Genomic DNA, 12,740 nt, shown 5'->3' with positions numbered 1-12,740 from the left:
CAAAGGAAAGGATACAAAGGCACTTAAAAAAAGGGTAAATTACAAGTACATAATAGCAAGATTATGGACAAAATATCACGCATTCTGTTGTCTGCAAATGATTTTAATAAGTTTTACTTAAATGACAATACATAAGTGCATTTCTGGTAGAGACTATATTATACTGCAAATTAAAAAGGCAATCCAAGAGCCCAACAAGCAATTAGTTTGGCTTCACTGACCCACAATTAAGGCACATTATTACCAGGCATTCAAAAGCCAAGCAGGGCATGATCTAGTTTACAAATGGAACCATCAGCGTAAATAACACCATTTGGTTAATGCCAGAAAAAACGAAGTCATGGCACTCTGTGGTTTAAGAACTTGTTGCCTGGCCTACAATTTAATAAACCAAATCCTATGGCTAAAAAAACAATTTTATTTTTAGTTCACTAATTTAGGCTCAGGAATACTATTCTCGTTCTAGGAGCCATTTTACTCAATTCAATCAATAGTACCAGTGATGCCAGAAGACACTCAGATGTACAGAGCACCTAGCACAAAGGAGTTTCTCAGTGGGGTGCCTGGGTGCCTTTGGTCTGTTAAGTGGCTGCCTTAGGCTCAGGTCATGATCCAAGGGACCTGGGATCCAGCCCTGCATCGGGCTCCCTGACCAGTGAAGAGTCTGTGTCTCCCTCTCCTTCTGCTGCTCAACCTGCTTGTGCTTGCTCTCTCTCTCTCTCAAATAAATAAAATCTTTAAAAAAAAGTTTCTCAGCGATGACAGCTATGATTACTACTGCCAACCAGAACCTATGAGGTTATTCCTGGGTGAGAAGGCTCAGTATTTTTATGCTTCATAAAATTTTCAATTTTCCATTTAGTAAATTTAGAGACAGTCCCCAAATTCCGAAAACCAAATAAATAAAAAACATTTAATTTAAAAGTTATGGAACATATCAAGCACCATAAAAATAATTTAAATTTTTAACCCTAATTTCAACAAAGGAATAAAAGCTGAATTGACATGTTCATTGTTACACTATGTCAAATTATGACAATAATGTCAAATACCCTCCAAAATCAAAATTGACCTTATGGTTCAGTAAGATGTGGTGGCAGGGGGAGTCAGTAAATGATGGTTCATCATTTCAAAAGAGCATTAAACAATCCAAATAACTATGAAAACTTTAAAATATTTTGGATTTTTTTCTACTTTGGTAAAAATAACACTGGAATCTTTTTTTTTTTTTTAAGTTTTTTTAAAATGCCAGTTAACATACCGTGTAATATTAGTTTCAGGTATATAATATGGTGATTCAACACTTCCATACAACAGGGATCCCTGGGTGGCGCAGCGGTTTGGCGCCTGCCTTTGGCCCAGGGCGCGATCCTGGAGACCCGGGATCGAATCCCACATCAGGCTCCCGGTGCATGGAGCCTGCTTCTCCCTCTGCCTGTGTCTCTGCCTCTCTCTCTTTCTCTCTGTATGACTATCATAAATAAATAAAATTAAAAAAAAAAAATTTGTAAAAAAAAAAAACACTTCCATACAACACCCACTGCTCATCAAGACATGTACGCTCCTTAAGACCCATTGCTTGTTTCACCCATCCCTCACCTCTGCCCACCCACCCCTGTAACCATCAGTTTGTTTTCTAGAGTGTGTCTCTTACTCTGCCTCTCTCTTTTTTTCTCTCCTACACTCGTTTGTCTGCTTGTTAAATTCCACATATGGGTGAAATCATATGATATTTGTCTTTCTCTGACTGACTTCACCTGGCATAATACTCCCTACCTCCATCCTTGGAACACAAACTGAGGCAGCCACTCTGGAAAACAGTATGGAGAGTCCTTAAAAAGTTAAAAGTAGAACTACTCTATGATCCAGCAATTGCACTACTACATATTTACCCAAAGGATACAGAACTACTCATTTAAAGGGATACTTGCACCCCGATGTTTATAGCAGCATTATCTACAATAGCCAAATTATGGAAAGAGCCCAGATGCCCATCAACTGATGAATGGAGAAAGAAGATGTGGTATATATACACAATGGAATATGACTAAGCCATCAAAAAGACTGAAATAAAAAAAAAAAAGACTGAAATCTTGCCATCTGCAACAATATGGATGGAGCTAGAAGGTATTATGCTAAGCAAAGTCAGTCAGTCAGAGAAAGACAAAAACTGTATTACTTCACTTATATGTGGAATTTAAGAAACAAATAAGTAAAGGAAAATAAGAGAGGGAGAGAGAAAAACCAAGAAATAGACTCTTGTCTCTAGAGAAAACACTGATGGTCACCAGAGGAGAAGTGGGAGGGAGGGGAATGGGTGAAACAAATGATGGGGATGAAGGAGCACACTGGTCATGATGAGCACTGGATGATGTATAGAAGAGTAAATCACTATGTTGTACACCTGAAACTAATATTAACATTACACGTTATGTAAAAGAAAAAAAAATACATGATATGTTAACTGGAATTTAAATAAAAACTTTTTTAAAAGTCCCAAATTTTATATTATGATTATAGCTTTGTAAAGTTTTCTCATTAAATCTGATAAATAAAAAGACCTCTCCACCACCATTAAAAAAAAAAAAAAAAAGCAGCCAATGATTTTGGGAAACTGAGCTTTGTTTTTTAAAATTCCTTTCAGGGACACCTGCGTGGCTCAGCGGTTGAACGTCTGCCTTTGGCTCAGGATGTAATCCCAGGGTCCAGGATTGAGTCCTGCATCCAGCTCCCTGCAGGGAGCCTGCTTCTCCCTCTGCTATGTCTCTGCCTCTCTCTGTGTGCTTCTCATGAATAAATAAATAAAATCTTTTAAAAAATTAAAATTCCTTTCATTTTTATTTTTATTTTTTTTTAATTCAAAAAAGAAAACAGGGGCACTTGGGTGGCTCATGTGGCTGAGTGTCTGACTCTTGGTTTCAACTCAGGTCATGATCTCTGGGTCATGAGCCCCAAATCAGGCTCGACACTCAGCCCAGAGTCTGCTTAAGATTCTCTCTCTGCCTCTGACCCTTACTTCACTGGTGCTCACTCCCTCTCTCCCTCTATCTCTCAAATAAATAAAATCTTAAAAAAGAAAGAAAAAAAAAAAAAAGGCTACCAGAACTGAGAGGCCCAAGGGAAATAACTAAAGACTTTTTCAGAGACACATGACTAAAAAGCCAGTTAAATCAATCTTGTGTATCCTGTATACTATGTTATCCGCTGTGGGGAGAGGAATCTGAGGTAAAATCACATGTGTGAGTCTGTAATTGCTTGATTTCGTTTTTAAAATATTGTTTTATTTCTAAAATCATGGGACCTCACTAACAGACTGAGAAAACCTATCAACCTATAAATAGCAACAAAAATTGCACTTAAAAAGGAGACCTCCCCAACTAATTTCACCATGCAAGAGTTTTGAGACGTTTTTTGAAAGATATCTTTTGTCACCCAATATACAAGCGATTTGTTCTCTAATAGTTCATCTGAATTTCACTTCTGTCTAAAATAAGCAAAAAATCTGTTCTTAGCTAAAAGACTCAATAGATTTTTTTTAAGGTAGTTAATTCCACACTATCTTGTTTGCTTGCTCAACACTTTCACTAAATAGAAACCCCTTTCAAATAAATTATTAATAGCATTTCTCACTCTTCCCCAAAGCCTCCATGTCTGGGGTTTTGAGAGAAACGAATAGCCCCAAGCCCTGAAGGAACACGCAAACCAACTCCGTGTGTGACTTGGCAGCCAGCACCTCTGCAGAAAGCCATGCAGTTGGGAAACCAACCCTAAAACTGTAGCTGAGCGTCAGTGGAACTGAACCAAAATCAACTCCCCAGTGGCCTCCCACCCCTGAGTGCCAAGCTGTCTGCAAGCCACAGCTCTGGTCACATCCCTGCCCTTCTGAAGTAAAATTACAACTTTTCATTATATGTATGCCTCACACACACTGGCTGTCAGAAGGCCTACATCTCTCTGAAATGGTCTGATAGAAGACTTCACACGTGGATCATCTGCTTGACAGTGTTCATTCCAACCCAGGAGGGAATGCACTGGGCAAGTAGAGAGGCTGATAAACACATGCAAGGGTGCTCCTTCACTGTGCGCTGTACTGCACACAGCAAAGACACTTGGGCAGAGGCACCTGGGTGGCTCAGCGGTTGAGCATCTACCTTTGGCTCAGGTCATGATCCCCAGGTCCTGGGATGGATTCCAACATCAGGCTCCCCTCGGGGAGCCTGTGTCTCTGCCTCTCTCTTTCTCTCTCTCTCTCTCTCTCTCTCTCTGTGTGTGTGTGTGTGTGTGTGTGTGTGTCTCAATAATAAATAAATAAAATCTTAAAAAAAAAAAACCCACAAAGACACTTGGGCCAACACTTGCAAAAAACAGTATTTCTATTTTAGTAGAGATTCAAGATGGCTGGGATTCAGTAAAGACACGACAGGGTGGGAGTCTTGCCACATTCCCACAAGCCTTTTTGATGAAGTATTATTTTAGTGCTTATTGTCTAAAATGGCTGATACTAACTCTGTCAAAGATTAAAATTAAAACTCTTATTTGGTACAGTCGCCAATTTGATATCAGGATTCTATCCTAAGAAACCATAAATTCAAGTTCACGTTCTAGATGCCACAACACAAAGTTTACCCTTTCTGGCCTCTATAAGATTTTTAGTTTCTACAATTGTATGACTCATGATGCGGTTTATCTCAGGTATCTAACATGTCTGGAAAGATGCAATGGTAAACTCTTTTGCTCATCAGACTAGGTAACTTCAGGTCAGCCTCCTTAACAAGCAACCCAGTGTAAGCTGTGCATAAGACATTTATCTCCAAAGAGTCTCCTATGTGCTGCATGGCACTCACAAAGAGTGAGTCCACCAATGTCCTTTTCAGACCAGGGCAGATGATACCATGGCCTAGACTGTGTGAGAAGGCTTACTGGTCACTGAAGAATTTCATTTCAGATATAAAACTTCCTAGGAGCCCAGACCCTTGAGCCCTTATGAAAATGCAGTTCCCTAGATTAGCTACATGAGAACCACCTGGGAACCGGTCAGAAATGTAAATTCCCAGGCCCTACTTGGGACCTGCTGACTCAGAGACTCTGGGAACTGAGAATCACTGAGTTAACAGAAAAGAGTATATTCAATGTTGTGCTAACTGCCATTAATGGTGATTCATTAATCAACCAGCACTGATAATGACCAAGAAAGATGTTGTGCCAACTTCTCCAAAAAGCATTAGTCTTAATAACTTGTTTACATTAAATGAGTCTGGCTTAGAAAAACACAAAACTATTAAAACAAATACCAACGACTACCTCAAAATCTAGGAAGCAATAAGTCTTCTACTGCTCCCTGAAACCAGGAGCTCAACCTTAGCAAGCAACTCGCTTCTCTGCAAGAGATAAACTGGAGGAAATCACTGCCAACCACTATTGTTCTCATTTTGAAGAAGAGAAAAAAGATTACTAATACCACTCTCTTGGCAACTCATTGCAAAAGTCCAACTCAGTTCTGTGAATTGGCTACAAATGATCACCTCTAGCATTCACACATTAAACTTTAGCATTTGTGCAGCACCAAAGACCGGCAAACACTTGCGTGAATAACACACGTAACACACTGCATCAGACACCTCTGACCTTATCAAAATTCTGACCTTAACAATGAGTTTCAGACACTGATTCTGGCAACCACAAAGCACACTAGGCCGCTCTGAGAAGTACACTAAGATCAAAGGTTATTTAATGACACAACAGCTTGCCTTGGACTATGGCTTATCTGAACCATTCCCCAGTTGTCTAGTGAATAAAAAGGGATTGCACAACGATGCCAGTGTTAACCCATTTTATACAGCTAAACTCAAAAAACAGAGGGCAAAAGTGATATTCAAAAATGCATCCAAAAAGGTGATTCAGGAACACTATTCACAAGAGGCTCAAACCTCTGGGAACCGAAAAGATCATCAGAGTTCTTTTAAAATTCTGTGTTATCACATCTATGTATACAATCAATGATTCTACTCAGAAATGGTAGAAAATATTTAGTTTTGCTCCCCTAGTGGCATGCTTTCCAGGGCTATCCGAAGGCAGAGAAAGAAAGTGAATCAGAGTGGTGTGTCCGTGGCCACTTTCAAGAAGCAACTGGCAAAAAATGGTCACGGCCATTACAGTGCAGTGGAAGTGCTTAGGGACAAGAGGTCCAACCACAAAGGTTAAGCTACAAGTGGACCATGCTATGTCCACCTGGCAAACCACTGAGTGTCATCCACATGAGGCTGGCCACTGGTTTTAATGTCTTTTGAAAATTCATTATTATATTTTTTAAGGTACAAAATTGAAGAATTCGTATAATCTCAATCAGTAAATGAATTACACTGGCACCAATTAGTAAATGAAAGAGACACAGAAAACATACTGCTAGAATGTTCACTAAAATGAAGGGATTTTTTTGGGCGGGGGAGGAGCTGGTGAAATTACGAGCAGGTATTTTTGTTTCAATTAGAAAAAAGTAGTGTCTCTCAGGAATAAATACAATCTTTAAAAAAAAAAAAAAGAAGGGGATCACTTGGTGGCTCAGGGGTTTAGCGCCCGCCTTCGGCCCAGGGAGTGATCCCGGGGTCCTGGGATCGAGTCCCAAGTCGGGCTCCCTGCATGGAGCCTGCTTCTCCCTCTGCCTGTGTCTCTGCCTCTCTCTCTCTCTCTCTCTGTGTCTCTCATGAATAAATAAATAAAAATCTTTAAAAAAGAAAAAGAAAAAAGTACGAAGTTCCTGACTAAAATAACAATATTTATCATTATATGTTCAGCTTATTTGATCCTTTGTGGTGTCTGCAGGACAGGTAAAGTACTGGCTTCATCATACCAGGAATAAGGAAGCAAGTTTTTCCTAGTTCAGTGGCTTACCTTTGGCCACGAAGGGAGCGGAGACAGGACTTAGACCCTGAGCTTCTCACCACTAGTTCTACACTAATGGACTAATGGCCTCCCCACCCTCTGCTGGGTGCTCCCCTCACATTTGGCTTTTAACTTGAGCTGTTTCCAAAGCCTCAATGTGAAATGGTAAGGCTGGAGCCCAGTAGGAGCATCCAGGCACAAGTCAACTATTTAGTCCTCATCAATTACACAAATGCCTAGTGGGTACTGAAGCAAGAGCTTGAGATACAAGCCTCCAGAAACACTTTTCGGGGAGGAATGCTCTAAAGACTGATTAAATTATAGCAGGGCCCAGACATACAAAATGAGGATGCCTTTAAGAAAGAGCTTTGGGTAGGCTGAAATTCCAAGGCAATGGGAATAACAGGTGGCGAGGACAGCCTGGGCACATTTGTGGTGCATAAGGAGCTGCTACCCTGGGTTGCCTGGGCATCGGGCTTCCTGGGCACACCTGCCGTACACCCTGCGACTGCCCTCAGGAAAATCAGTGAATCAGCATATCCCAAGTTGAGACAGAGATCTAGAGGTGCCTGGATACATAAGAGTTTATCTTGGGCAATGTCACACATACACCCAGCCTGAATGATCTGGAAGGATCTCTAATGTTATGGCATGTCTGAATAAAGAACAACAGCGCATATCTGGTCTCTTTCCCTGGCAAAAAGAAAAACCTGAAGCCACCAAACTCTTCATTCTTCCTCCTAGAAATGCTGTATTTCATTCGATGAGCAAAAAATTTGCATTTGTTCATCTGTTTTCTTCTAGACTACACTTCTGTTCCTAAAAAGCTTTGTCTCAAAAAAAAAGATTTCCAAGTAAAAACTGCATTCCTCTCACACCACTAAAGACTGGGATACAGAGACGTGGAGTAAAATCTAATCTCAACACAATTTGAGCAGTGAATTAATTTGAGGCTCACCCCAAGTCCCAAGCCTTCCAAAGGAAAATTGAAACCTTTAAATGACTGCCAGCCCTACTGTACTTGCAAATGGTCTTGGTATTTCCTTCAGGGCACAGCAGTAAAAGCACTTCATAAGAACCTTGTATGCAAGGGCTCATCATTATACATATTTATGTGCTATAAAAAACTAATTTTATCATCCAGGGGAGGAAGCATGCAGACATCTCTCACAAAACAAGCTCATTTATTTTGCTCACTAAAGCGCTTGTGTAAAATATGAAGGCAACCACTGGCTAGAGGGGACTTACCGTGGCATCGGTTATTTTAATGTCACTCACGGGGGGGGGGGGGGGGGGACCACACAGTTTTCTGTGTAGTCACTTGATGTTTTGACAAATAGAGCGTTACCTGACATCTGTCCTGAAGCCAACCCACAGCCTTTCTTAAACAGATACAACAAACAAGGAGGGGGGAGAGAAGAGTGGGGGAAAAGAAAGAAAATCAGCAGCTCATTTAAACAATCCCCATCAAATGAACCATATCAAATTACATCAAATAAAAATGTTAAACTAAGCATTATACAAAGGCAACGTCTGTACGGCCTGTGAAACAGCAGAATACAAAATGTCAGAGGAAACTAGCCCCACACGATCTGATGGTCAGAGTCAACATCTTTTATGACCACTGCTCAGGCCAAACACCAAGAAAAAAGGAAATCTTTCAAAGATACTAGCATCATCTCTTAAGAAAATGTGCAACCCACTGCAGAATCGTCTGTTTAGAAACTGTGTGCTGTGGGGGAAGAAACCATTCTTGGTTGAGGACAGACCTGGGTTATCCTTGACTCTGCCATTCCTGAGACCCTTGGCAGACAGCCTTAGCTTGAAAATGGGGACATACTGGGGCACCTGCTTGGTAGAGTGCATGACTCTTGAGCTCAGGATTGTAAGCCTGAGCCCCACGTTGGGCGTAGAGATTACTTACAAATAAGATCTTAAAATGAGGACATTATTATTTACCTCTGAGAGTTGCTGGCAGCGATGACAGTAAATGTGGGGAAACGATGTAGGTAACTCACTGAAGAATGGAAGGTGTTCAGTAGGGAAAATTTTGGGTAGCCAGTACCAGATATTCAGTACCATGGTACACTGGTGACCTTTAAATTGTATGAATGAAATGTTAAATAGCCTTGGAAATAACCATTGCCTGGTTTATCCCAGCCCGAGCCAAAGTAAGGCAAGGAATACCTAAGCATGCTGACTTTACTACTAACAGCCTATGGTGGGCTGACTGGTGGTCTAAAAAGATACACGCACATTCTATTCAATGTTGCTTTACTTGGACAAAGGGTCTTAGCAGATGCAATTAGTAATTAAGCTAAGGCTCTTGAGAACATTATCCTAGACTAACCCACAGGAGTCCTAAATGCCAGCCCAAGTGTCTTCATGAGAGAGGCAGAGGGAGGACAGGGACGGACACACACACACACAGAGGAGGCCGCAATGTGATCATGGAGGCAGAGACTGGAGAGATGTGGCCAGAGGACAAGGACTGCCAGCAGTCACCAAAAGCCAGAATAGGCAAGGAACATACTCTTTCCCCAGAGCCTCTGGAGGAAAACCAGCCCTGCCAACACCCTGATTTCAAACCTGTGGCCTCTACAACCATGAGTGTGAACAAACTCCTGGTGTGGTACGCCTCCAAGCTCATAGTGAATTTGTTATAGCAGCCACAGGAAACTAGTAAAATACCCTACTGTGGAGGGGGCAAGCTATTTAAATACATATCCAGGGGTTGACTGATTTTTTTTTCCTTACCTCTACAAATTACTTGCTCATCGTAATGATAAACAAGTCATTAAGCCAGGGGGAAATGTACTTTTAAAGTAGCCAGAGCCCACGCAAGGCTGGAACAGCTCAGCATCCACACAGCTCCCGTAGCACGCACGGGGATGGCAAGGCAAGAAGAGGTGTGCCCAGTGTGTTGTCCTTGAAGATCCCCTTAAAAAGCAGCCTTTTGATAAAGCCGCAGACACAGCTCGCCTGATACATCCCTGGCAATCAAGACCGCAAGGCAGAAATTAGATAAGCCATATCAACTCAAGACAAGCACCCTCTTCCCTGAAGAAGTCATGGAAATAAGCACAGGTTCTCAGTCTTAAGAAGCCAGACTAAAGGCCTGAGAATAATTCAGTGTGCCCTAGACTCCGGTCTTTTGCCTTTCTGAAAACCACTGTACTAAAGAACTCTCAGGGTAACCAAACCAAGGCAATCCTTGGAGATCCCTGCTATTCTAGTTGCTTGGGGAACCATAAAGGAAGCAAACATGACTTGGGTTGAAATAAAGGGCTTTCGTTAAGGTATGTGAGGATAAAATACATCCTGTGTACCAGGGGAAAATACCTTCTGCAAACCAGGGAGAAAAACTGGCTCTCAGCCTTCTGGAACTGGGGAGGCTGCCCTAAGCCATCTGCAGTGCTATTATTTCACTCCTCAGGACCCTGGACCCCAAGATTTCCACAATCTGGAAAATACTGAAAATGGACTCCATTTTTTTTTTTTTAATAAAAGGTACTTCTTGGCTCTCTCTGATTAAAAAGTAATGTCTGCAACAGCACCACAGTCCACTTCTAATCAGTTTAGAATGAGTGGTAGACTATGATCCCTATCCCTGGGGCAAAATTCATCTCTGGTAGAAGTGAAGGCTAGAGGACATCGGCCCTTCATTCAAGCACTGCAAACAGAAATATGAAAGGATACTACTGGGAGAGCCAGGCAGTCGGACACAAAAGGTCACACAATCACCACTACTACTGTCTGCCTCCATCCTGCCTCCCTGACCCCTCAGTTCCGGGATCACCAGGGGCTTCTGTGGCAAGAGACATGCACACAGCACAGCTGCTCCTGGGGGCAGACAAGTAGAGGAGACTGTATTTCACTTCTCTGCCTTGCCAGCATCATAAGGCTCAAGACACATAAGTATGACTGGCACACGGGCAGGGAGTTTCTTCTTCCCATTCACAGTCCAACCTTGCAGCAAGACCTTTATCATTAAGATACAAAGACAGGCAATGTTTTCTTAAGAGGATTCCAGGTTGCTGTTCTCTATAAAAAGGATTTGATTGGCATCAGGCACTTCTGCCTATTTCCTGAGCTCACAACCCAGAGATTGCCACCCGAGAAAACTTTGCCACCCGAGAAAACTTAACTAAGTACATACAGCCCACTTTGTTCATCTACCACTGCCTCAGATACCAGGAAAAACTAGAATCATGTTACTTTCTTGGAAGTTCACTGTGGTGAAAGCCACAGCAACAGCTACACTCTGTGCACCCAAGACATGCCACACCCCTCTAGTGAGCAGCCTTATTGATGCTACACTGCAACCTGAGGCCAAGCCTACCAGGTGGACATTTATGATCCGCATTTCACAGATGTGGAAACCTAGCTACAGAAAGGATGAATGTCCCATGTGAGCATCATGATGGCCCAGCCTGAGTCCTCTGCCTTATTCATCGTGCCTCTGCAGCGCTGCAAACAAGCAACACCCCCCTGGAGGTGGAGGGGTTTGCACAGCTTTACATCCACAAATCTCAGGGCTTTGGGGCTTAAGAAGTGATCTAAACCTAAAACAGCAAATTAAAAAAAAAAGTGCTCCGGGAGTTTGCAAAGTAGGGCATATGCAAAGTTATCAGTGGTTCTAACAGATTAAGATCTCACAGAACCAATGAGTTGCTCAAAAAGGAACAGCTCACTGAAGGACAAATGTATAGAGGTAGAAAAGTAGATCAGAGGTTCCCAGAGCTGAGGAGAGGCAGGAGCAGAGTGTTATTGCTTACTGGATACAGACTTGCTGCGGGTGAACAAGAAGCTCTGAGAACAGAGAATGATGATGTCGGCACAATACAGTGAGTATCATTAGTGCCACTGAATTGTAGATTTAAATTTGTTTGCGGGGCATCTGGGTAACTCAGTTGGTTAAAAGTCTGACTCTTGATTTCAGCTCAGGTCATGATCTCAGGGTTGGACTCTGTACCGGGCATGGAGCCTGCTTAAGATTCTCTCTCTCCTTCTCCCTCCCCCAACTCCGTGTGTTCTTTCTTTCAAATAAATCTTTAAAAAAAAAAAAAAAATGTTTCAAATGCCAAATTGTATGTTACACATATCTTACAATAATTTTTAAAAGATAATAATGTCATATACCAAAAACCATTGATCTCTATAATGCGTGAATTATTTGGTATATGAATTTACATCCCAATAAAGCTGTTAAAAAAATAAAAAGAAACAGGTTCATAAGTAAATGCCATTTCTTTCCTCTCCTCTCTGTTAAAATCTACACCTGGAAGTGCTACACAGCACAAAGACTGAGAAACCACCACATGCCTCAGGGCAAAACCAACAAGCAAAATGAGAAAACACATTCAAATCTTCCCCCTGGACACCATTTGGTTACAAGCAGCCTTTCCTCCTTCCCTTCCTTTTTCTGATCAAGGCTCAAGATTGAACACAAACCCTCACCTTCAGGGTGTGTGAAGTACAAAAGGTATGATTCGGGCGCCCGGGTAGCTCAGTCAGGATTCTGATTCTTGGTTTCAGCTCTGGCATGATATACAGCCCCATGTCGGGTTCAGCGCAAAGTCTCCTTGGGATTCTCTCTCTCCCTCTCCCTCTGACCCTCCTCACACACACCCCCCGCCAAATAAATGGGTAAATATTTAAAACAAACAAAAAGGTACAATTATAGAGTGTTTTCTGTGAAAGTACAACAGCTCCTCCATGTGTTCCCAGCATCTTGTCAGAGAAGCACATCCACCAAGTATAAATGTCCCCAGAGCAGTGGCAGCAGTACCAGGATGATCGAGAGCCACAATGTGCCAGGCACTGTGCATTTTACAGACGTTCATGTAATTTTACCCTCA

At 42.0% G+C, this 12,740-nt stretch overlaps 1 protein-coding gene and 1 long non-coding RNA gene across 2 annotated transcripts in view; both read right to left on the bottom strand.

Annotated features, from left to right (window-relative positions):
- Positions 1 to 12,740, bottom strand: part of PARN (poly(A)-specific ribonuclease) — a 154,554-nt gene that overhangs the window by 101,866 nt on the left and 39,948 nt on the right. The gene's annotated exons all lie outside the window — the stretch shown is intronic.
- On the bottom strand, positions 8,536 to 12,451 carry LOC121486907. The gene is made up of 3 exons (XR_005986767.1): positions 12,340 to 12,451; positions 9,637 to 9,872; positions 8,536 to 8,975 (listed from the first exon to the last, which is right to left on the bottom strand). It is a non-coding gene; the product is annotated as an uncharacterized LOC121486907 (long non-coding RNA).

This window comes from Vulpes lagopus, chromosome 3 (genome assembly GCF_018345385.1).
Source record: "Vulpes lagopus strain Blue_001 chromosome 3, ASM1834538v1, whole genome shotgun sequence".
NCBI lineage: Eukaryota > Metazoa > Chordata > Mammalia > Carnivora > Canidae > Vulpes > Vulpes lagopus.
This window is presented reverse-complemented; position numbering and strand designations above follow the sequence as displayed.